Raw genomic sequence first — 24,067 nt, 5'->3', positions numbered from 1 at the left:
GCCTCCCCGACACGCTCCCCAGATCCGCCGCGACCCCCTCTACCTCCTCGTCGAGCCACGCAAGACGGAGCACCCCGTGGAGCCGTCGCCGTCGCCAACTTCGCCTCCGGCCGCCGTGGATCCTCGCCGTCGATTCGGGAGCTACCGGGCATCCCCGACCTCGTCCTCGCGCTCGCTGGTCTCGCTGTGAGCCCCCGCACCGAACCCCCTCCTCCCCGTGCTCGTTTGCCCCCTCTAGCTAGCTCAACCACCGCGCCCGTAAGTTCCTCGCCGCCGGCCATGGCGCCACGGTGGCACGAGCCCAAGCCAGCCACTCCCGCGTGCGTCACCGTGTTCCTGGTGATGCCAGGAGGCCGTAGGAGCCCTCCGCTTCCACTGCCGTGCATCACAACGCCGCGGCCGCAAGTCGCCGAGCTCCGGCCGCCGCCGCAAGCTTGCTCCGGCGAGCTCCGGCGCCCCCGCAGCCCCCCAACCAGCTCCCCTGGTTGCGGGCGACGACGGGCTACGCCCCGGTGGTCTTCGCGCGACCAAACGCCGCTTGTAGCGCAAGTCCGGCGAGTCGCCGCCGTGCTATGGGTCGCCGCCGGCCAGAACTCCGGCGGGCTAACGTGGCTCTGCTAATTAGGCACTAATCCCCACCTACTGACGCTGACGAGTGGGCCCCAGGGCTTAGTCAAAGCTAATCGGCCAGGTTTGACTCGGGGTTAACCCCAGTGTCACTGACGTGTGGACCCCACACGTCAGGTTTGACCCTGGACAGCCGCGTTGACCCGCTGATGTAGTGATGACGTCATGCTGGCGCAATATATATATTTCTGGATTTAAATTAAATCAGAAAATTCCAGAAATTGATTTAAACTTCAAAAATCCATAACAATTCAACCGTAGCTCAGATTAAAATAATTTATATATGAAAAATTATCAGAAAAATGCAATCTTTCCATCTGTACTAGTTTCATGCATGACAAACCAACTTATACATGCTGAATATGAGAAAACACATTATGGCATATGTAGGAGCTTAATTTGGAGATGCATTTGAATCTTTGGTTCAAATGGACTTCAAACCAAATGAATACTAGTTGCATTAGTTCAAATAGCATCACATCTACATGCCATGCTCATGCACCATATTGTTGCATATGATTGTGTTTTGATTGCCAGCACCGTTCCTTCTCGATAGGTCCTGCTCCGGAGACGTTCCAGAGTACCTGTCTGTGAAGCAGTGCCTCCCTTGTTGATTTACCAGGCAAGCAAACCCCTTGTTCATTTCGATAAAACCCTACTCTCTCGCTCCTGCTCTCAGTTATTGCATTAGGACAACAACGATTCATATGCTACTTTGTGCTGCGGTAGTTGAACCCATTCCTCTGCATGACCTGTCATTGCCACAGTAAATAGTTGAAACCCACTAGCATGTGTAGAAGTTGATTGAAGCCATGGTTGTGTTCCTACCATGCTATGCCTGCTATTGCTTAGAGTTGTGTCAGGTCTGGTTCATTGGGAATGAATTGGAGTGTCATGATATGTTCTGATGCTGAGAGTGAAGTGTGTGAACACGATTTGGTAAAGGTAGCGGTGAGAGGCCATGTAGGAGTACATGGTGGGTTGTCTCACTGGAACCGTCCTTAAGCACTAAGTTCTATGTATGTTGTCCAATGACTCGATACTACCACACATTGGAATGCTTAAGTGCCCCTCTCGACTTATTAGCCAACTTGATCTCTGTCCAGGAGTCGCAACTAGTTTCTGGTGTTTGTAGGTAGTGCTATTTTTCTACCAAGTGGCACCCGGCGGGGTGGGCTTGGGACAGACTAGGCACACGTGGCCCGGTGTACCGAGTGGCACCCGGTTGGTGGGCTCGGGAACCCTGCTCACATTGTTTGGGGCCATGAGCGACACCCCGGCCGGATCTCCTTGCGGATGGAACCCGAATAGGCGATAAACCTGGACTAGAGTCTTGTGTGGTTAGTCAGGTCGTGGCCGACACCCTCGCCAGGCTTCCGCTTGAAGGTTGCCGAGATACATGACGTGTACATGGTGGTAAGTGGCGAGAGCGTGTGTGAAGAAGTACACCCCTGCAGGGTTAACATGATCTATTCGAATAGCCGGGTCCGCGGTTATGGACTTCTTGGATGCTTACATGGTACATAGACAACTTGAAGTGGATACTCTAAAATGCTCAAGACAAGTGTGAGTGCTATGGATGGCCTTTCCGTAGGGAGACGGGGATGATTCCATAGTAGTGTATTGTGTGGTGCTTAGTGGACTCGTGTACGTTGTCTCACCTCCAGAGTTTCTGGTAGTCGTAGAATAGGATAGCCACAGAGTCAAAGCTGGCTTGCTGCAACTAAACCCCACATTACCTCTTGATACAGATGCATGTATGATAGGATCTGATGTAAGTCTTGCTGAGTACCTTTGTACTCATGTTGCTTTATTTATGTTTTGCAGCGGAGACTTCGGTCTTACTAGTGTTCTTGTGGACTTCGACTAGTAGCTAGTACCTCAGCTACGATCTTGATCGGATGTTGTAGATAGTCAGGCTCTTCAGCCTTTTTCATTTGTAGGTGTCTGTACCCAGACATGTAATGCTTCCGCTTGTTGCTTGTATGCTCTGTATGACGGGTCTTGTGACCCCTGTTTGCAATAAATGCTATGATGGCTCTTCTGAGCCTTTATCTATATGATTGTTGAGTTATGCTGTGATGCCATGTTGTACAGCACATACTTGCATGTTATGCGTACGTGTAATGTGTATTGCTATGTGTGGGATCCTACTATCTAGTTGTTTATTCTTAGTAGCCTCTCTTACCGGGGAAATGTCTCCTAGTGCTTCCACTGAGCCCTGGTAGCTTGCTACTGCTCCGGAACACTTAGGCTGGCCGGCATGTGTCCTTCTCCGATCCTGTGTCTGTCCCTTCGGGGAAATGTCACGCGATGAATACCGGAGTCCTGTTAGCCCGCTACAGCCCGGTTCACCGGAGTCCTGTTAGCCCAGTGCTACAGCCTGGATTCAATCGCTGATGACCGACACGTTCGATGCTGGGTCATGGATGCCTGTCCCTGTAAGTTAGTGCCACTTTGGGTTTACGACTAGCCATGTCAGCCCGGGCTCTTTATCATATGGATGCTAGCGACACCATCATATACGTGTGCCAAAAGGCGCAAACGGTCCCGGCAAAGGTAAGGCGACACCATGGGGATACCGTGCGTGAGGCCACAAAGTGATATGAGGTGTTACATGCTAGATCGATGTGGCATTGAGTCGGGGTCCTGACATAATCATATGCATTCTATTGAAACGGTCAAATGTTTTCTCTGTGTCCTTGTCAGCAGAAGATACAAAGACAAACATTGAATCTGTTTTAAATGATATATCCTTATTGCCTGAACCCCGGAGAAGCCGAAACGACCACCCAACAATCCAGGCGTGCGTGGGAACATGGAACAACTTCTAATGTGTTGCATCCTTGCCACGTGTCCCTCAGATATGAACCGCCAGGGGCACCTGCATAATTGCACTGTGTTGTCCCTTTCATTATAAATAGACATCACATCGCGGTCAAAAATCCTTCTCCCACCTCTCCACCTCGCGCAAACCCTAGCGCCACCGCTAGCTCTCGACGACGCCGGCGACGAAGCGCTTAGATACCGCGACCTCACCGACGCCATCCTCACGGCAGCCGCGGACCTTGTCTCCTCCGCCGCAGCCGTAGGTGTCTTCCGTCGCCATGTTAGGGCACGGCAGATTGAACTGCTCGGCCTCCAACTCCACTCCATCTAGCAGTTCTTCGTGTGGTAATTAAACCTTACCTTTTTACTGCCTTTTTGATCCGATAGATCGATCCCTCTCCACCAAAAGTGGTTTCTGCACCTACAAAATTGGATCTATCCCATTCTGCATCTCATATCTTGCCTACTATATTCACTTATGCTTCACTACTAGTTAGATTCCTCACTTGTACCAATTCTTGGATTCGTACAAATCTGGAAACAACTCTCAACAAATAAGTGAATGTCTTCGCGTCATGAGGTCATTGTCTTCAAACTGATTTATCTTCAAAATCTTCTGAGAATGCATACGACCTCTTCCCCTTCCCTTGCATCTCTAATGTTGTCACAGGTACATGTCCGTGGGAGAATTCCTTGGTTCTCATAGTTTGCATTCATTTGCAGAGTTCTTACAGCGTCACATTAATTCTCTTGAAGCCAGTTCCTGTCTGACCAGCGGACGGAAGCCTTTCCAAGTTCTGAAGCCATTCATGTGACGCCCTGAGACCGGCGCTCCAGATGCCTTCCAGTAATTTCGTTGCTGCCGTGTGTTTCTTTTGCTTGCTCCTTTTATTTTTGCATTGCATCATGTCATCATGCCATCATGCCATTTTTTTAAAATCTACTAAATAAAATGCATAGATCTTTGATCTATTTAAATTGAGGGAACTCACATGGTGATTTCCCTATATAACATATCTCCCAATATGTATAGGGAGGTAAAATAAATATTCCATTCTTTTGGAATTAACCATAACACACGTGCAAAATAATTCCCATGCCTATTCCTCTTTGAGTTTGACCTTCAAATCTTGTCCACAATTCTTTATCTCTTTTATGAGGCTCCTCTAAAAACCAAACATTTTTGGACCTTTCCAAACCTCACTTCCTATTCAAATCATTTGAATTTAAATCAAATGAGTTTGAATTTAATCTTTCAATTTAGGCATTTTCTATTTTCGCGGATTGAGCACATTTTTGTGAGTCCGGGGAAATTACCCTCGTGCGCAAATTCTTTCCCTAACCCTCTCTTTCTATTTCTTCTCTCTATTTTTTTCTTTCTCTTTTTCTTCTAAGGAGAATAAGAGAGAGTAGATAGAGAGGAGAAAGGAGCCAACCCAGCCGGCCTCTTAAGCCAGCAGACAGCTGGCCTATAGGCCATCCGCAGCCAGGCCCTTTAAGCCCAGCCGACCCCCCTAAGGCCATCCAGCCCCGCAGGCCCATTGACACCAAAGCCCACCTAATCCTAACCCTAGCCCGATCCCCACGTGCACCCTCTCCCTTGTTTCCCTGCGCGCCGCCACACACATGACACACGCACGCAGGCGCAGCCCTCTCCCCGACCTCCCTCTTGTTCTCCCTCCAGCGCATGCCTCGTGCTTGATTCCCTCCTCCCTTGATGCGCCACTAGAGAGGAAGAGAGAGCAGCACCGCACCTCCCTTTTCTTCCCCTGCTCCAGTCAACACCGAACCCTATCCTCGGCTACCCCGTTCCCGCACGCAGTGGTGCCCTCCAGCCATGTCGTGCCCGTCGTCCACCGCCGCTCTGGCCGTCTTCGCCGGAGTACCACCAAGAAGACGGGCCCCTGTGCACCAGGCCGCTTCCTCTGCCCCGTTCCTTTCTTCTCCATCCCGTCCCCTTCCCTAAGTTCTTGCTCTCTCTCTTGGACAGCAGGGCCCCATGGACACCAAGCCGCCGGTCCTCCGCGCCCTCACACCCTGCCGGACCTTTGCCTGGCCCCGCTTGTCCGCTACCAGCGCCTGTTGTTGCCCCGGCGCTGACAGCCATCACCGCTGCTCTGCTTCGTGACGAGAAGGAGCACCTTGTCGCCGGGCATTGACCTCTTCTCTTGCTCCAGCTCCGTCCGGAAAGGGCCTCGTGCCCGCTGCCTCTCTTGTCGCGACCAGGACCACTTGCTCACGCCCCTGATCGCCTCGCCACGACCATCTCCTCCCTGACGCCCTGGCTGCTGCTACAACACCACCACGGCGTCATCATGGAGCCGACCGTGCATCTCTCCTTGTGCCACGTTGGAGATCGAGACCATCAAAATCAAGACTGCCCCAGACCATGTCATCTCGCCGGATCGTCAAAAACCCCGGTTGTTGCCAAGTACCTCGACGCCCGATGCCTGGAACGACTACCGTCGTCGAAGACCCATGAACCAATAACTTCAAGTTCAACTATTGTCGCAAGAACGAGACCAGCGGGTCCGAAGACCCCAAGTACCACGACAACCCCGAAGGGATTCAAGTTCGTCAAGTTCACCTTCGAAACGTGTACACTACCGACGACTGAGACCCAGGATTCGACAAGTTCCTCACGGTGACCCTGAACATCTACGGGAGATGCACGACTTCGACCCGTGTACCACGTCGAACATGTACGGCTACACGATGAACCGCCAAGACCCCGAACGACTACCGCCGCCGAAGTCCGCGAGTACCACTACATTTTCCATGTACAACTACACCAAGTCCGGACCGACAAGTGCCTTAAGAACGTCTGTACCTCTTCCGTCGCCGAGGACCGAAAGTACCACTATGTCCCATCGAACCCGAACCGTCTCGTTTGCACACTTCGAAGGTATAACTCCGAGACGACGTCCGTGAACGAATGCTTGCAATGTTTGAGATGCTCGTGTTTGCATCGTGTCCAAATTGTCACTCGTTTCCTTGTCGCCAACTCGTGGGACACCCGGAATCCGGGATCACCCCACCATCTCTAGCTTGTTCCGAACATCCGCACCCTTGCTTCCTTTGCACCGGTATCTTCGTGAGCTACCGGAACCGATATGGTCTGTGGCATCATTTTCGGATTCATCGCCATGGCACCCCTTTTTGTTTCCGCCACGATGAAAAATGCTTCATAATATGCTCATGTAAACATTTTCATAAAAATTGCATAAACTTGCATATGTCATCCGCATCACGATAACAACATCAAGAATGTTTAAAATTTGTTGTTGCATTAAATTACTAATGAACATGAGGGTTTACCGGAATTGTTGTTTGATGCTTCCGACCTCATTTAAAATGCCAAACTGTGTATTTTACTCATGTTTCACCTCTTGTCATGCTAAACAACATTTAATATTGTTAAGTACATAAACGAGATCGAACTAAATAACTTGTTGTGGTCTTTGCTTGCTAGTTGCTCGCTCTATTGCTCTATCGCGATACCTACCACTTGCTATAACATGCCTCCCATATTGTCATGACAAGCCTCTAACCAACCTTTCCTAGCAAACCGTTGTTTCGCTATGTTACCGCTTTGCTCAGCCCCTCTTATAGCGTTGCTAGTTGCAGGTGAAGATGGAGTTTGTTCCATGTTCGAACATGGATTATTGTTGGGATATCACAATATCTCTTATTTTATTAATGCATCTATATACTTGGTAAAGGGTGGAAGGCTCGGCCTTATGCCTGGTGTTTTGTTCCACTCTTGCCGCCCTAGTTTCCGTCATACCGGTGTTATGTTCCTTGATTTTGCGTTCCTTACACGGTTGGGTTATAATGGGAACCCCTTAGCAGTTTGCTTTGAATAAAACTCCTCCAGCAAGGCCCAACCTTGGTTTTACCATTTTCCACCTAAGCCTTTTTCCCTTGGGTTCTGCAGACTCAAGGGTCATCTTTATTTTAAACCCCCCGGGCCAGTGCTCCTCTAAGTGTTGGTCCAACCTGTCAGCAGCCAGTGGCCACCAGGGGCAACTCTGGGTTGGCCTACCGGAATCTTGGACAATCAGGTGTGCCCTGAGAACGAGATATGTGCAGCTCCTATCGGGATTTGTCGGCGCATTCGGGCGGCTTTGCTGGTCTTGTTTTACCATTGTCAAAATGTCCTTTAACCGGGATTCCGAGTCTGATTGGGTCTTCCTGGGAGAAGGAATATCCTTCTTTGACCATGAGAGCTTGTGATGGGCTAAGTTGGGACACCCCTGCAGGGTTTTGAACTTTCGAAAGCCGTGCCCGCGGTTATGGGTAGATGGGAATTTGTTAATGTCTGGTTGTAGAGAACTTGACACTTAACTTAATTAAAATGCATCAACCGTGTGTGTAGCCGTGATGGTCTCTTTCCAGCGGAGTCCGGGAAGTGAACACGGTTCTTTTGTTATGCTTGAACGTAAGTAGTTTCAGGATCACTTCTTGATCACTTCTAGTTCACGACCACGCATTGCTTCTCTTCTCGCTCTCTTTTGCGTAAGTTAGCCACCATATATGCTAGTGCTTGTTGCAGCTCCACCTCACTATCGTTTCCTACCCATAAGCTTAAATAGTCTTGATCTCGCGGGTGTGAGATTGCTAAGTCCCCGTGACTCACAGATTACTTCAAACAGTTTGCAGGTACCGATGATACCAGTGCAGATGATGTAACTGAGCTCAAGTGGGATCTCGATGAAGATCGTGTTCATTGTATTGTTTCGTTTCTAGTTGATCAGTAGTGGAGCTCAGTCGGGGCGATCAGGGATCTAGCTTTAAGGGTTGTCTTTCTTTATTTGGTTCCGAGTCAGACTTTGATTGTATCTGGATGTTGTAATGCTATGTTTATGTATTGTGTGAAGTGGCGATTGTAAGCCAACTCTTTATCCCATTCTTATTCAGTACATGGGATGTGTAAAGATTACCCCTCTTGTGACATGCCTACTATGCAGTTATGCCTCTAAGTCGTGCTCCGACACGTGGGAGATATAGCCGCATCGTGGGTGTTGCAAGTTGGTAATCAGAGCCTTCCCCGACTTAGGAGCCCCCTGCTTGATCGAATCGCTGGCGTTGTTGAGTCTAGAAAAATGTTTTGAGTCTTATAGGATTATATATATATCGGAGAGTAGGATTCTTTTTACTCCTAAGTCCCTTCGTCGCTCTGGTGAGGCCTCCTGACGTAGAGTTTTGACTCTTCTCTCCTCAAATTTCACAAAAAAAAATTAGGATCACGCGGGTATCTTGGAATCGTTCCGATTGTTTTGTGACGAGAACATTGTTCTTGGTGCCTCCTGACATTTAGGGGTTGTGGCAGTGTCCCGGGGAGTTGATCTCCGAGGTGTTGTCATCACAATTTTATCGTTGCAGTTCTGGAATACCTGAGTTCGCCGACATCGAAAATCTCTTTTATGCACTTGTTGGTGAGATAACCTCGACGCCACCCAGTACTGGGGCGGGATTTCGGGAGTATTGCCATAACTCGTATAACGGATGCTTTTCGAAGGTTGAGGTAAATGATTTCTGAAGGTTTCTTGGTTATGTGTTGAAGGATGGATACAGTTGGATGTAGGATTTGCTAGTTTTGGGTGAGATATTATTCTTCCCCTGTATCCCCAACACCTGATTGCATAACCAGAAAGTTTCAGGAGTTTATAAGTGGGAATTCAAGTAGCTCTTAGGATATCTTTATGACAGATGCATGATATGAGATTGGGGTTCGACGTCTAGTGGTATCCACGGTTGGTTTTATAGTGGTCTCGTTGTGTCTTAAAGAGTTCTTGGCTATGCTGACTCGGGGACGCTTCATATGTCATGTGCACTGCCTTGTACATGATGGTGCTGTACGATCGAGCCCGTGTGGGCCCCGCCATGAAAACTTCAGACGAAATCTCTATCATATGTTTGTTCCGGCTTATTTTGCAAGCCAATCCTTTGTTTTTGTTTTTTTGTTGTGCTTATTCGAGTTGCTTCAATGTCAAGTGTTGATTCCATACCTTTCCTAAGTGGTGCTCTCATATTTCCGTGGGAGTACTAATCCTTCATGATAATTGAGATTGTCATGTCAATCCTTTTCAACCGACGTGCTTCTCTTCAAGTGGATCCGATCATTTTCAACATCCACAAGATCAAATCTAAGTTTCTCAACGGTGTTTGTTTCATCCGTCCAAAATCGTCTTTGTTTTCCCGCCCTCCCACCCTTTTGCTTCAAGGATTCGGATTTCTTAATCAAGTATACATCTTGTTGATGGGAAGTCTCTCCATTCTTTTCTTTCAATGTTCTTACCTGATGTTTCTCATGAAGATGCTCTACTAGTCCATCATTCTTCTTTATTTTATTTTCCAGTGGATTCAATTCAATCTTTGGTATTGAGCATAGTCCTTTCATTTGTCCAATGCTTTCTCATGCCGATGCATCTCATAATCATTCCCCGCTTGCTATTCAATTCTTCCAGAGTGCTGAAGACATCTCAGAAGATTCGCGTTTTCCATTCCTAATTCATTCATGATATCTTGAGGTTGTTATCTTGTTCTAGTCATTTAATTCAACCGGTGCATTATATCTTCCTAAGCAATTATTTTCAACGATGTTTTGTTTGAGTGGGCCCTAACCCACAGGTCTTTTCCCAGGATCTTACCTGACTCTTCTAATTTTTCTGGAGTTATTCTCAAATTTCTTTTCGAAGTTTGACGTAAGAATGAATTATCATCAGTCATATGTCTTTCTCCAAGATCTTTCATATTCTTATCACCGTTGGCTCAACCTTCAAATTCGTCATCCCGGAGTACCTAAAAAATTCATGGTGGTGTCTCTCGTCGTCATTCTCGAATTTTGAAGACCGAAGAAGAGTTTCTCTTCAATCATATCTGTTTTTCTTGAAGATTCATGGTTCTAGCTTTATGCCGTCCTCTCATAATTGTTTTTGATTGTGAGAATTCTTTTCAACCATCTGGAGCAATTCAGGAGTCTTTTCAGTTTGATTCTCCGGAGCCCATCATCTCAGAATTATTCATTTCCAGCTTTCAACTCACTTTCTCCAAATCATACCGGTGCATCATTCAAGTACCCTCTAATCAGCTCAGGACCTCTTCGTTTACTTGTATCTAAATCCCCTCAAGTATCATCATTCGTTTTCCAATTCTTTCCGGTGATTTGTGCCTTTGCCACTTTCATTTTTAATTCTTACGGTGGTTCGTTGAAGATTTCTCTTACCTTGTTATCATATCAATTTACTCGTTGGTTAAATCCTAACGGTGGTTCGTTGAAGTATTTTCTCAAGTTTGCATTATATCTATCTTAATCATTTCCATGAGAATAAGTAGTATGCCAAATCCACTGCTTGTCATCAATTTAAATTGGTGAAGCATACGCATAACATAATTCTTATTCTTGCTTCATCCAAGTGATGGATTCATTCTTCCGGAGTGTAAGATCCATCTAAATCATTACAAGGCATCACCTTGTGTTTTCAACTTCTCTTTAACTTTTTTAACATCATTTTGTTACCGGAGTTCTTCATGGAGGCTCTACATGGTGGTTCATCAAGGATTCCTTTCATCTTCAATTGTTCGTCAAGATATCTCTCGAAGCCATGATCCGCCAAGCTATACTTCAAGTATTCTTCATCTTGCATTCCAAAGTGCAATTCTTTCTATCTTGTCTTTTTCAGGTAGTGTTATGTCGTTTTGATAGCTTCCTTCATGTTTCATGATTCACAAGTTGGCTGAAATGACATATTTTAAACCCATCTTTTTTCAATTCGTTCATGAGATCCCTTGCAACCCATAAATCTCTTCATTGGAGTTATCTTGGGTTATATTTCACCTAAAGCTTTCCCTAAGGATTGTTGATATTTATGGTGCTCATAAATGAACCAAGTTCTTCATTTATCCTCCCGGCGAAATAAGTATCTCGTCTCCTTGTTCATATCAATCCAACCTATCGTTTTTCGTATGTGGAAGAATTTCACCTCAAGATTTTGAGATGTTTTCCCATAAGCCCACAACAAGCTTACTCTTTTCATTGTTGGTTTTCCAACAACTCCGTTATAACCTTCTTGTAAGGGTGCCTTCCAAGCTCTTTTGTGGCAGAAGTTGGCATTTGCAACTCCATTCTTTTATCCAAACAATCTAGTTTCTATTCTTTTGTTCCGGAGGCATTGTGTTGTTGCTCTCTTCTCAAATCATCTTGTTTTGTCAGGACCATGTTCTTTCCATTGCTTATCCATTTTACCAGAGTGTCGTGCCCTCTTTTCAAGTTCTTCCCATTCTGTGAAGTTTTCCCTCCCTTCTCAACTGGAGTGCTGTCTGAAATCGTTCTTACCCCTTGTGCCATTCTTTCAATAGTTCTGGAGGCAGTGTGTTGTTGATCTCATCAAGTATCCTCTAATCTTTTCAAGTTCATATTCTTTGCCTTCCATTTCCAACCGAAGTGTTGTCGTAATTGATCCTTATCGTTCCTTGTACATCTTGTTTCTACCGGAGTGCTTGCATGTACTTCTTGTCCATTGCAACCCTTTTTCTTATGTCTTCAACCTACAAGGTTCTAGTAATGTTCCTTGTTCCTCTTTTCTAACGGAGTGCTTTCAACTTTGTTCAGCTCCATTGTATTCTTTCTTTCCATCTGTTCAACCTCTCAAGGTTCTCTGGTTTCACTCATTGGTCAAAGAAGCAACTTAGTTTTACCTCTTATCTTCCTCTTCCTTTTTCCCTCCGGTGCCATCCTAGATCTCAGGACGAGATCCTCTTGTAGTGGTGGAGTGTTGTGACGCCCCGAGACCGGCGCTCCAGATGCCTTCCAGTAATTTCATTGCCGCCGTGTGTTTCTTTTGCTTGCTCCTTTTATTTTTGCATTGCATCATGTCATCATGCCATCATGCCATTTCTTTTTTTAAAAAAATCTAATAAGTAAAATGCATAGATCTTTGATCTATTTAAATTGAGGGAACTCACATGGTGATTTCTCTATATAACATATCTCCCAATATGTATAGGGGGGTAAACTAAATATTCCATTCTTTTGGAAATAACCATAACACACGTGCAAAATAATTCTCATGCCTATTCCTCTTTGAGTTTGACCTTCAAATCTTGTCCACAATTCTTTATCTCTTTTATCAAGGCTCCTCTAAAAACCGAACATTTTTGGACCTTCCCAAACCTCACTTCCTATTCAAATCATTTGAATTTAAATCAAATGAGTTTGAATTTAATCTTTCAATCTTGGCCTTATATATTTTCGCGGATTGAGCACATTTTTGTGAGTCCGGGGAAATTACCCTCGTGCGCAAATTCTTTCCCTAACCCTCTCTTTCTATTTCTTATCTCTATTTTTTTTCCTTCTCTTTTTCTTCTAAGGAGAATAAGAGAGAGTAGATAGAGAGGAGAGAGGAGCCAGCCCAGCCGGCCTCTTAAGCCAGCGGACAGCCGGCCTATAGGCCATCCGCAGCCAGGCCCTTTAGGCCCAGCCGACACCCCTAAGGCCATCCAGCCCCGCAGGCCCATTGACACCAAAGCCCACCTAATCCTAACCCTAGCCCGACCCCCACGCGCAGCCCTCTCCCCGACCTCCCTCTCGATCTCCCTCCAGCGCATGCCCCGTGCTCGATTCCCTCCTCCCTCGATGTGCCGCTAGAGAGGAAGAGAGAGCAACACCGCACATCCCTTTTCTTCCCCTGCTCCGGTCAACACCGAACCCCGTCCTCGGCTACCCCGTTCCCACGCGCGCCGTGGCGCCCTCCAGCCGCGTCGCGCCCGTCGTCCACCGCCGCTCCGGCCGTCTTCGCTGGAGTACCACCAGTAAGACGGGCCCCTGTGCACCAGGCCGCTTCCTCTGCCCCTTTCCTTTCTTCTCCATCCCGTCCCCTTCCCTGAGTTCTTGCTCTCTCTATTGGACAGCAGGGCCCCATGGACGCCAAGTCATCGGTCCTCCGCGCCCTCACACCCTGCCGGACCTTCGCTTGGCCCCGCTTGTCCGCTTCTGGCGCCTGTTGTTGCCCCGGCGCTGACAGCCATCACCGCTGCTCTGCTTTGTGTCGAGAAGGAGCACCTCGTCGCCGGGCGTTGACCTCTTCTCTTGCTCCAGCTCCGTCCGACAAGGGCCTCGTGCCCGCTGCCTCTTTTGTCGCGACCAGGACCACGTCCTCACGCCCCTGATCGCCTCACCACGACCATCTCCTCCCTGACGCCCTGGCTGCTGCTACAAGACCACCACGGCGCCATCAAGGAGCCCTAGGGCCGAAGATGACCACGACCGTGCATATCTCCTTATGCCACTTTGGAGATCGAGACCGTCAATATCAAGACTGCCCCGGGCCATGTCGTCTCGCCGGATCGTCAAAAACCCTGGTTGATGACAAGTACCTCGGTGCCCGATGCCTGGAACGACTACCATCGCCGAGACCCATGAACCAATAACTTCAAGTTCAACTATTGTCGCAAGAATGAGACCGGCGGGTCCGAAGACCCCAAGTACCACGACAACCCCGAAGGGATTTGAGTTCGTTAAGTTCACCTTGGAAACGTGTACCACTACCGACGACTGAGACCCTGGATTCGACAAGTTCCTCATGGTGACCCTGAACATCTACGGGACACGCACGACTTCGAATCGTGTACCACGTCGAACATGTATGGCTACACGACGAACCGCCAAGACCCCGAACCACTACTGCCGCCGATGTCCGCGAGTACCACTACGTTTGCCATGTACAACTACACCAAGTCCGGACCGACAAGTGCCTTGACAACGTCTGTACCTCTTCCGTCGCCGAGGACCGAAAGTACCACTACGTCCCATCGAACCCGAACCGTCTCGTTTGCACGCTTCGAAGGTATAACTTCGAGACGACGTCTGTGAACGAATGCTTGCAATGTTTGAGATGCTCGTGTTTGCACCGTGTTCAAATTGTCACTCGTTTCCTTGTCGCCAACTTGTGGGACACCCGGAATCCGGGATCACCCCACCATCTCTAGCTTCTTCCGAACATCCGCACCCGTGCTTCCTTTGCACCAGTATCTCCGTGAGCTACCGGAACCGATATGGTGTCGTGGCATCATTTTCGGATTCATCGTCATGGCACCCCTTTTCGTTTCCGTCATGATGACAAATGCTTCATAATATGCTCATGTCAACATTTTCATAAAAATTGCATAAACTTGCATATGTCATCCGCATCATGACAACAACATCAAGAATGTTTAAAATTTGTTGTTGCATTAAATTACTAATGAACATGAGGATTTACCGGAATTGTTGTTTGATGCTTCCGGCCTCATTTAAAATGCCTAACTATGTATTTTACTCATGTTTCACCTCTTGCCATGCTAAACAACATTTAATATTGTTGAGTACATAAACGAGATCGAACTAAATAACTTGTTGTGGTGTTTCATCAATATGCAACTTGTTGCATATTGAGCTCCACTTAATTTGTAGAATTGCTTGTGCACTTTGCCATGCCATGCCTCATTACACCAGACATGCATCATACTTGGTTGTGCATCATGCCATGATTATATGTTGGTTGTTTATTATGTTGTTTGCTTCTTTCCGGGTTGCTTCTCACGTTAGCTTCGGTTTCGTTCCGGAGTTGTGAGGATCTGTTCGACTATGTCCGTTTGTCTTCTTCATGGGCTTGTTCTTCTTCCTTGCGGGATCTCAGGCAAGATGACCATACCCTCGAAATCACTTCTATCTTTGCTTGCTAGTTGCTCGCTCTATTGCTCTATCGTGATACCTACCACTTGCTATAACATGCCTCCCCTATTGTCATGACAAGCCTCTAACCCACCTTTCCTAGCAAACCGTTGTTTGGCTATGTTACCGCTTTGCTCAGCCCCTCTTATAGCGTTGCTAGTTGCAGGTGAAGATGAGTTTGTTCTATGTTGGAACATGGATTATTGTTGGGATATCACAATATCTCTTATTTTATTAATGCATCTATATACTTGGTAAAGGGTGGAAGGCTCGACCTTGTGCCTGGTGTTTTGTTCCACTCTTGCCGCCCTAGTTTCCGTCATACCGGTGTTATGTTCCTTGATTTTGCGTTCCTTACACGGTTGGGTTATAATGGGAACCCCTTGATAGTTTGCTTTGAATAAAACTCCTCCAGCAAGGCCCAACCTTGGTTTTACCATTTGCCACCTAAGCCTTTTTCCCTTGGGTTCTGCAGACTCAAGGGTCGGGATTTGTCGGCACATTCGGGCGGCTTTGCTGGTCTTGTTTTACCATTGTCGAAATGTCTTGTAACCGGGATTCCGAGTCTGATCGGGTCTTCCTGGAACAAGGAATATCCTTCGTTGACCATGAGAACTTGTGATGGGCTAAGTTGGTACACCCCTGCAGGGTTTTGAACTATCGAAAGCCGTGCCTGCGATTACGGGCAGATGGGAATTTGTTAATGTCCGGTTGTAGAGAACTTGACACTTAACTTAATTAAAATGCATCAACCGTGTGTGTAGCCGTGATGGTCTCTTTCCGGCAGAGTCCGGGAAGTGAACACGGTTCTTGTGTTATGCTTGAACGTAAGTAGTTTCAGGATCACTTCTTGATCACTTCTAGTTCACGACCGTGCATTGCTTCTCTTCTCGCTCTCTTTTGCATAAGTTAGCCACCATATATTCTAGTGCTTGCTGCAGCTCCACCTCACTATCTTTTCCTACCCATAAGCTTAAATAGTCTTGATCTCGCGGGTGTGAGATTGCTGAGTCCCCGTGACTCACAGATTACTTCAAACAGTTTGCAAGTGCCGATGATACCAGTGCAGATGATGTAACTGAGCTCAGCTGGGATCTCGATGAAGATCGTGTTCGTTGTATTGTTTCGTTTCTAGTTGATCAATAGTGGAGCCCAGTTGGGGCGATCGGGGATCTAGCTTTAGGGGTTGTCTTTCTTTATTTGGTTCCGTAGTCGGACTTTGATTGTATCTGGATGATGTAATGCTATGTTTATGTATTGTGTGAAGTGGCGATTGTAAGCCAACTCTTTATCCCATTCTTATTTAGTACATGGGATGTGTAAAGATTACCCCTCTTGCTACATGCCTACTATGCGGTTATGCCTCTAAGTCGTGCTCCGACATGTGGGAGATATAGCCGCATCGTGGGTGTTACAATTCAGTTTGAACTTGATGGCGACAGAAAAGTCAGCAAGAAAGGGCGGTAGACAGCACCGTAGGGATACAGCCAAGGACCTGCCACCAAATATCTTTGAACTATACAAGTCAGATCCTGAAAAAACCTATGGCAAACGCAAGACTCCAATCCAATGGATTCGCAGATACTAGGCTAAACAATGGTTTCAGTACAGATTCGTGACTGCAGAGTATGCAGAGAAGAATGCCATCAAGCGACCATGGGGAGATATAATATACAAAGGTCTGCAACCCAAGTCCAAGACCGAAGCTATTGCTCAAGGTTTCTACCCTTGCATGGTCCGAGGACCTCATCTTGAGGATGCCGACCCATCCAGTTTGCTATGGTGTTGCGATGACAATCTGTTTAAGCGCAACTTTCAGTTTGCGAAGGAGTCTGCCAAGAAGAACAAGAACCAGTTTGGCCTCGACTTCAACCCTAGTCCACCTGCTCCACGGGCTGATGGCACACATGAAGCTGAACCCAATGAGATAGGTCCCTTCTACAACCTTGAAGGTCTCATCACTCACGTTGCTGTCCAAGGGGCTGCGATGGATCACTCAGTTGGCGATGCTGATTTTGAAGAAGCGCCAGCCCCACCGAAGCATAAGCAGAAGAAATCAAAGGCTTCAAAGCCCTCTACAGCACCTCCAGAAGCTAGTCCGCGGTCTGAAGATCTTTCTCGCAACTCCAAGAAGACCGAGAAGTCTTCAAAGCGTCAGAAGCCCATCCAGCGCAATGGGCAAGAACTGACCCCAGCTGATATTTTGCGGAATGAAGAAGCCACCATTGATCTGTCCAGCGACGATGATTTTGGTGATGATGCTCTTGAGATGCTCATAAAGAGCAAGGAGGAGGCGGAGATCTTCAACGATCTACCCTTCTTGGATGTGGATATTTTGAACAACTTCATTGATGAATGGTTTGAAAACCCCAGCATCAACATCAATGACCTTGAGCTTCCAATTGGCACCAGTGTCTCTTTCCACAATGCCATTGCTACTGAGCTGGCTCTGGCTCAGAAGATCGTTGAACTGAAGAACAAGATTGATCATGAGAAAGCTCAGTTCAAGAGGAACATGGCCAATCTTAGTGTGGCTAATGTTCAAAGCTTCAAGTAGATGCTGCATGAGCTCAAGGAGCAGTTTCACCAGAAACGCGAGGAAGCTAAAGGTTCAAGAGAGAGAATGAAATACTTCACTGAGAAAAGTGTGCAAGTGCACAATGAGGCTGAGAAGCGCAAGGCACTTGGGTGCGGTGGTATCGACCCCGGAATGGTTGCCAAAAAGAAGAAGTCTGATGCGGGACACACTGAAGAAGTAGGGCAGGAAGCACCTAGCATTGTTTTCCCTGCCAGCATGACAGGCTCGAAGCCTAAGGTCCCCACAGCTGCTTCAGAACTGAAGAAGACAAGGGCAGCTGAGGCCGAAGCTAGAAAGTGCAAGAACAAGAATGCCACTGATGATGCCCCACAGACCAAGAAGAAGAAGACAAAGTCTTCGAAGAAAGATCGGGCTGCTCCCTCAGAGCCCCTCGTTGTCGAGCCCATCTTAGTTGCTCGCCCCGCATCCACCAACCAAGAACATCAGCTAGTACTTCATGAGCCTGCTTCCACAGAGGCTCCTGAATCTGAAGACATTCCAGCTGCTGACCCCTTCATAGCTGAAGACATTGGTCATCACAACAATGTAAATGATGATGAAGTCCTTCCTCAGATTGAGAACCAACCGGTATCATCACCTGTTCTCACGAACAGCGAACTCATCAGCATTGGTCGTCCCTTGATGCCAATTGCTCAGGATGCATCGTGGGCTGATCACCCCCAAGACACACCCAGTACTCCCCCTCCTCCAGTTACCACTCTAGTACTTGATGATGACAATTCCATGGTGAAGACCACCTCATCTCCAAAGGCGTCGCCCGCATTCTGCAGGCTTCGCAAAGGCCCTAGGTCATAGGTCACCATGCCGAGCGTTCCAAAAGGAGAAGTGAAAACAACTCAGTGGCACGACAAGTGTTTCCTGACACCACTCCAACAGCGAACGTCTCTGAGTCCCAAGCAAAAGCTGATGAAGACATTCCGGCTACATCATCCGATGACCAACAAGAACCCTGTCAAGAAGAAGAGCGAGTTGCCACACCCCCTACCAACCAAGAAGATGGTCTCGAGGAGAACGAGTCAGTGCACGTCCCTCCAGCTACTCAAGTGGAGGTTGAAAACACTGAGGCGGCCACCAACAATACTACGGAAGCCAATGACATTGTCATGGCTGAAGCTAATGTGGTGCCTGCAATGAATATGGTGCCAGAAGTCAATGTTGCACCTGAAGCCAATGTGCAGCTTGAAGACCAAGTCAATGCCTCTACTCCTGTACCACCTCCAAGACCTCACACCATTGAGCAAGCATACGATCATGGACAACTTGTCACCGTCCGATGGCCCATTCTGGTTCCTCCGCCTGCTCCCGGACCGCAGTTTGACTATCATGTGGAGCACAGGCCTTAGGTCCAGAAGCCAAAGCCCAGGCTGCCAAGATTTCCAGGCACTGCGACTTCAATGTGAATGGGTTCAAAGCACACAACACCTGCTTTGATAGTGCCAAGAACCCATACTCGCAGCCAAGAATTTCATCAGATCGGTTCTGGAGCTATCAGCAACGCAGTTACTATTCTTGTGTCTTATACAATCAAGGGCGCATTTTTCCCCATGTGTGTCTAGATTGCGAAGCCATTTCTGGCCTTCCCTGCTTGGAAGATTCCCTAGACTGCTTCAAAGATGCTGGCCTTCTGCAGTTTGTGACCGACAAAGAAAATTGGAATGAGAAGCTTCTACTACAATTCTATGCCACTCTTCACATTCGCGGCTACAACAGGGATCCGAAGACTTGGGTCCTTGAGTGGATGACTGGCGATGTACACAATGAAGCCAAAGCCCAAGATATAAGTGAGCTTACTGCCCTGCCCACTCCAGGTGAACACTATGAACCTGGTTGTCAACTTCACCGTAATGTTTTGGAGAGCATATTTCAGAAGCATGAGCCGAACATGAGTCAAATGCTCAGCATGATGAAGCCACTACCAAGCGATGTTGAATATCCAACGGAATTCTTTGTTAATGACCTAGATTATCTGCCCGCACCATTTATTATATCATCAGGAGAACTCTATGGCCTGTCAAAGGACATTCTCCTGCAGCAAAGCTTGAAGGAGCAATGAAGACATTGGTTTTCTATATCCTCAATTGCATCAGCTTCAATGCTCAAGATTTCTTCATCAGGCAACTTGCTGCGTCTAGCTCTGATCTATTCGGTCTGAAATTTTATGCTCCATGGGTAATGCGCCTCATGAAGCTTCACTCTTCTATCAACTATCAGCCCTCTGTGCACAATCATCTAATGTTCTTGCCAGAGGTTGATATGTCTGTCGAAGCCATCTACCCTGAACCTGCCTAGGAGCCAATATATCTTCACAATGCAGATCACCAAAGCTTCACTCAACCCATTGAGGGAGTTCTTGCTGCAACTCATGTTTATCCTTTGGCTGGTAACACTCATGCACCTCGTCGTGCGACCACTGAAGCTACTGAAAGCACCATGGCTCGAAGGCCTCGGAAGCGATCTCACGCTCTCAATGACCGAGAGCTTCTCGTGGCATTACATCAAAAACATGATAAGCATCATGACTGGCTCAAGCGTCAGATGCAGAGCCTCTTGGTGGACGTTAATCGCATTCGGAATATTGCCTCCAAGAATGCCTTTGTCACCCATGAAACCTGTCGGCGGTCGTGGAAGAGTATGACATTGCTAAGCTCTAAAGATGATCTTCAACAGGATGGCTTCACAGAGTGATTCAAATTTGATTCCACTCCTCCCAAGAACGCTCTCTTGCGTCGGACTCCCTCACTCGAAGACTCTGAGTACTCCTCCTCGGCGGCAACTGCCGATGCCAGAGTCATCGATGACGAAGATGATACTACTTCACCAACTACAACTTCACCGTGAATCGACACTGCACCAAGCTCTTTTGCACCACCGGACTCCAATGTCGACCCTGCACCTTCACCTACTCATGGGAACGAGTAGAGCTCTATGTCTTCAAACCTTTTTGGTCCTTACTGACAAAAGGGGGACAAGCATATGAGTTGATAGTCTTCAAGCGGGTCCTTATGGGTGGTTGCTATACTTTTTGCCAAGTGTTTACAACTCTTGCTTTTGATACTTTCGGTTCTTTGAGTTGTAACACTTAAACTTGATGGTCGTCTGCTACCTTTTCTGTTAACTATGTGATGCAACGAAAAATTCCGCATGTGCGATGATAAATTCCACACGAAGTCATTCCACAGACATCCATTTTTCATTATGCATGTCATTATCTTCATTGTATTCTTTCATGCATGATAAATTGTCTTCATAAGTTGAAGAGGATCTCCACAAGTAAAACCTGCCATGTGCATTTGCATTCAAACGCAAACTATTTATATGCACATCTTCAGGGGGAGCCTTTTGCTACTTATGAAGACAATACCTTATCCTTACAATTTCACATTCTTTTATCCCCGTTGAAAACTTCAACCAGTTTGTCATCAATCACGAAAAAGGGGGAGATTGTAAGTGCATCTAGTGCCACCCCTAGTTGGTTATGGTGTATTGACAACAAACTTGGTTGAGGGACTAATGTGTTTGTGAGAATTGTAGGATAACACAGGTAGTAGTCCCTCATTGATTCGGTTTACCTACTAGAGATGACCCATAAAAATGTGTGAAGACATTGAAGACAATGGTGGTCCATGAAGAGTTTCACATTGAAGACTATGGCATGAGAATACATCGTATGAAGACTATGGATTTCAAAGACATAGTTGTTTCATAGTTTCCTTTTCTTCTTTGTTGAGTCATAGGAAACACTGTACTGTTAAGTGGGGTCCAAGTGAACAAAGTTAGAGTGACTGAAGTGATGCTCAACCAAATCCCATGTCTTCGAGCAAAGACAATGAGAGCAAATCTTATCCGGAGCTGGATAAGTCAGCTTTACTTGTAGCCCAAGTCAAGTTGTCGCGTGTGTTTGAAATCTGATCGTTGGACACATGTCAGTTCCTTAGTGAGCCAGGGTCACTTCAGACAAATCAGGTCGGGTTGCCTCCTGGCTATAAGTAGCCTACCCACTACACCATAAATCGGTGGCTGCTCAGAGTTAGTGCACAGCTTTTGTCATTTGAGAGCAACCCACCTCTGAAGCCTTTGAGAGAGAAATCCTTGCGAGGACAAAGCCCTAAACACCCAGAGCCAAAGAGTGTTAGGCATCACTGAAGTCTTTCTGTCTGCGTGACCTTAAGACTTGTTACACTTGAGGACTGTGAATCCTCTAGCCAGTTAGGCGTCATGTTCTGAGCATCCAAGAGTCATTGTGGATCGCCGATGAACGAAGTCTGTGAAGGTTTGGAAGTCTACCTTGAAGACTTACCAGAGTGATTGGGCGAGGACTGTGTGTCCTTAGCTCACGGGGAATAAGGTGAAGACGCGGTATTCTAAGTTGCATCTCAGCCTCCCTAACCAGACATACAGTTGTCACAGCAACTGGAACTAGTCCAACAAATACCTATCCTCACCAAGCAAATGGTTCTACCCCTACCTCTCTCTTTGCTTACAGTTTGTCTTCATGAAGTCATTGCCTGCTTGCATGATCTGATTCACTTCACTGTGTGAAGACTGTTGTTGATTGGCTTTATACTATCCTTCATACTATCGTGCTTTCACTCCATTGCTTACTTGACTATGGCTTGTCTAGTGTAGTCTACCTTCCGCTCCATATTAATAGGTTCATTTCTACTGTTTGTCTTCAAAGCCCCCGTGTCTTGAGACTTCCATAAAAATCGCCTATTCACCCCCTCTAGTCGATAACTAGCACTTTCAGGATCCAGATGCAGCATATTGATTTGGTAGTGGGAGGGCACGGCGTTGAAGAAGGCGGATAAAGGGGGAATCAAGCCAGCCCAGAGGGCGTGAAGGTGAACGGGGGACTCGGTGGCTGTCCTATCGACCGCGGCACGGGATGCGGGCCAAGCCATTGTCTTCCCCCATTTGTTGAAATCAGTAGCGATTGCTGGGCGGACCTTTTCCATCGCCTCCTGGTTGAGCACCACCGACCACTCAACGGAGGGCTCGAAGGCCAGCGGTGCTTTGACTGAAGCCTGGGGCTTCTTCTTTCCCTTCTTCTTCTGGCTCGGTGCCATGGCGATGGAGAAGGTTGGATCCTGCCTGGTTGGAGGAGGAGACCGCTGCTTTCGAGAAGACAGAGGAATTGGGGAGTGCACCGCCAGCAATGAAGGTGGGGTTGTGTAGGCAGTGGTGGCCGCCTAGCCAGGCGTATATGAAGGCAGCGTGGGGAAGTGGAGACGCCCACGACCTATCAATCGCCACACATCAATCAAGGCCACTGGTGATTGGGGCCCACGGCGCTCCGCACTTGCCCTTTGGCTTCGCCTCGAAGCCAAGTCTGAGCGCGCCTTGGGCTACTATCAGCGTCTTGGGAACGAGGGTACCCACACTTGCCTGCCTACGGCACAGGGCGTGGCACCACCAACGGCCTGGTACGGCCCATCTTCACCAGCAACCACTGAAGACCCTCGCGAGGAGCTGAGCCTCGCAAGGCGGACGACACCAATACCTCCTCCGGGACGGCCTCTCTAGGCTGGCTACTGAGGAGCGGAGATATCTATGCAAGGGGCACCTCGTGAGGTCTGCGTGATGTGAGCCATGGCGACCAAGGCCAGGCGGGCGCTAGCGGGCGCAGGGTGCCAGTTTCCTCTTTGGTGCTAAGGAATCAGGCGCAGGCGCAGGCGAGGAGTCCTGAGGCATCAGGCAAAGATTACCATATCAGTGCAACAAGACCAAGACCAGCAGGAGGGCAGGACGGAGGTCATCACGGAGCCCACGGCGGCATCACCACTAGAGGCTTTGGTAGGCGAAGACCACCTTTTGCCAGGATAACTTGTACTAGTTTTCTCCCTTAAAATTTGCCGTTGTGGGATCCCTTCCTTCCTAAACATTTGGGAAGAGGACCAGGGCCTCAATAAATAGGGCTAGCCACCACTGTAGTCAGGGATTGGCTCAGGTTGGGACAGATCATTCAGACCATCCTGAAGCACACCAGCTCATCGAGCTCAAGAACACCTCTTCTCAGGAGGCTGTTCGTGCACCGTACTAGTTCATCCTCAGCTCGCGAGGCAATCCACCACACCACACTAGAGTAGGGTATTACACCACAATGATGGCCCAAACCAGTATAAACTCGCGTGTCACTTGTTCCTTGGGTTCGGCGAGCTAGGCCTAGAGATCGTTGCGAGAGTGAGCTAGGGAGAAAGAGATCTTCATGCGCACCCCAGTGTTCGAACCTCAAGGGTTTGCCAGAACACACAATCCGATAGACACCCTGATTGTAGCCGCTCGTATCTAGTCTCAGGCCA

The sequence above is a fragment of the Triticum aestivum genome, chromosome 2A, assembly GCF_018294505.1.
Source record: "Triticum aestivum cultivar Chinese Spring chromosome 2A, IWGSC CS RefSeq v2.1, whole genome shotgun sequence".
NCBI classification, from domain to species: domain Eukaryota; kingdom Viridiplantae; phylum Streptophyta; class Magnoliopsida; order Poales; family Poaceae; genus Triticum; species Triticum aestivum.
Note: the sequence above shows the minus strand (reverse complement) of the source record.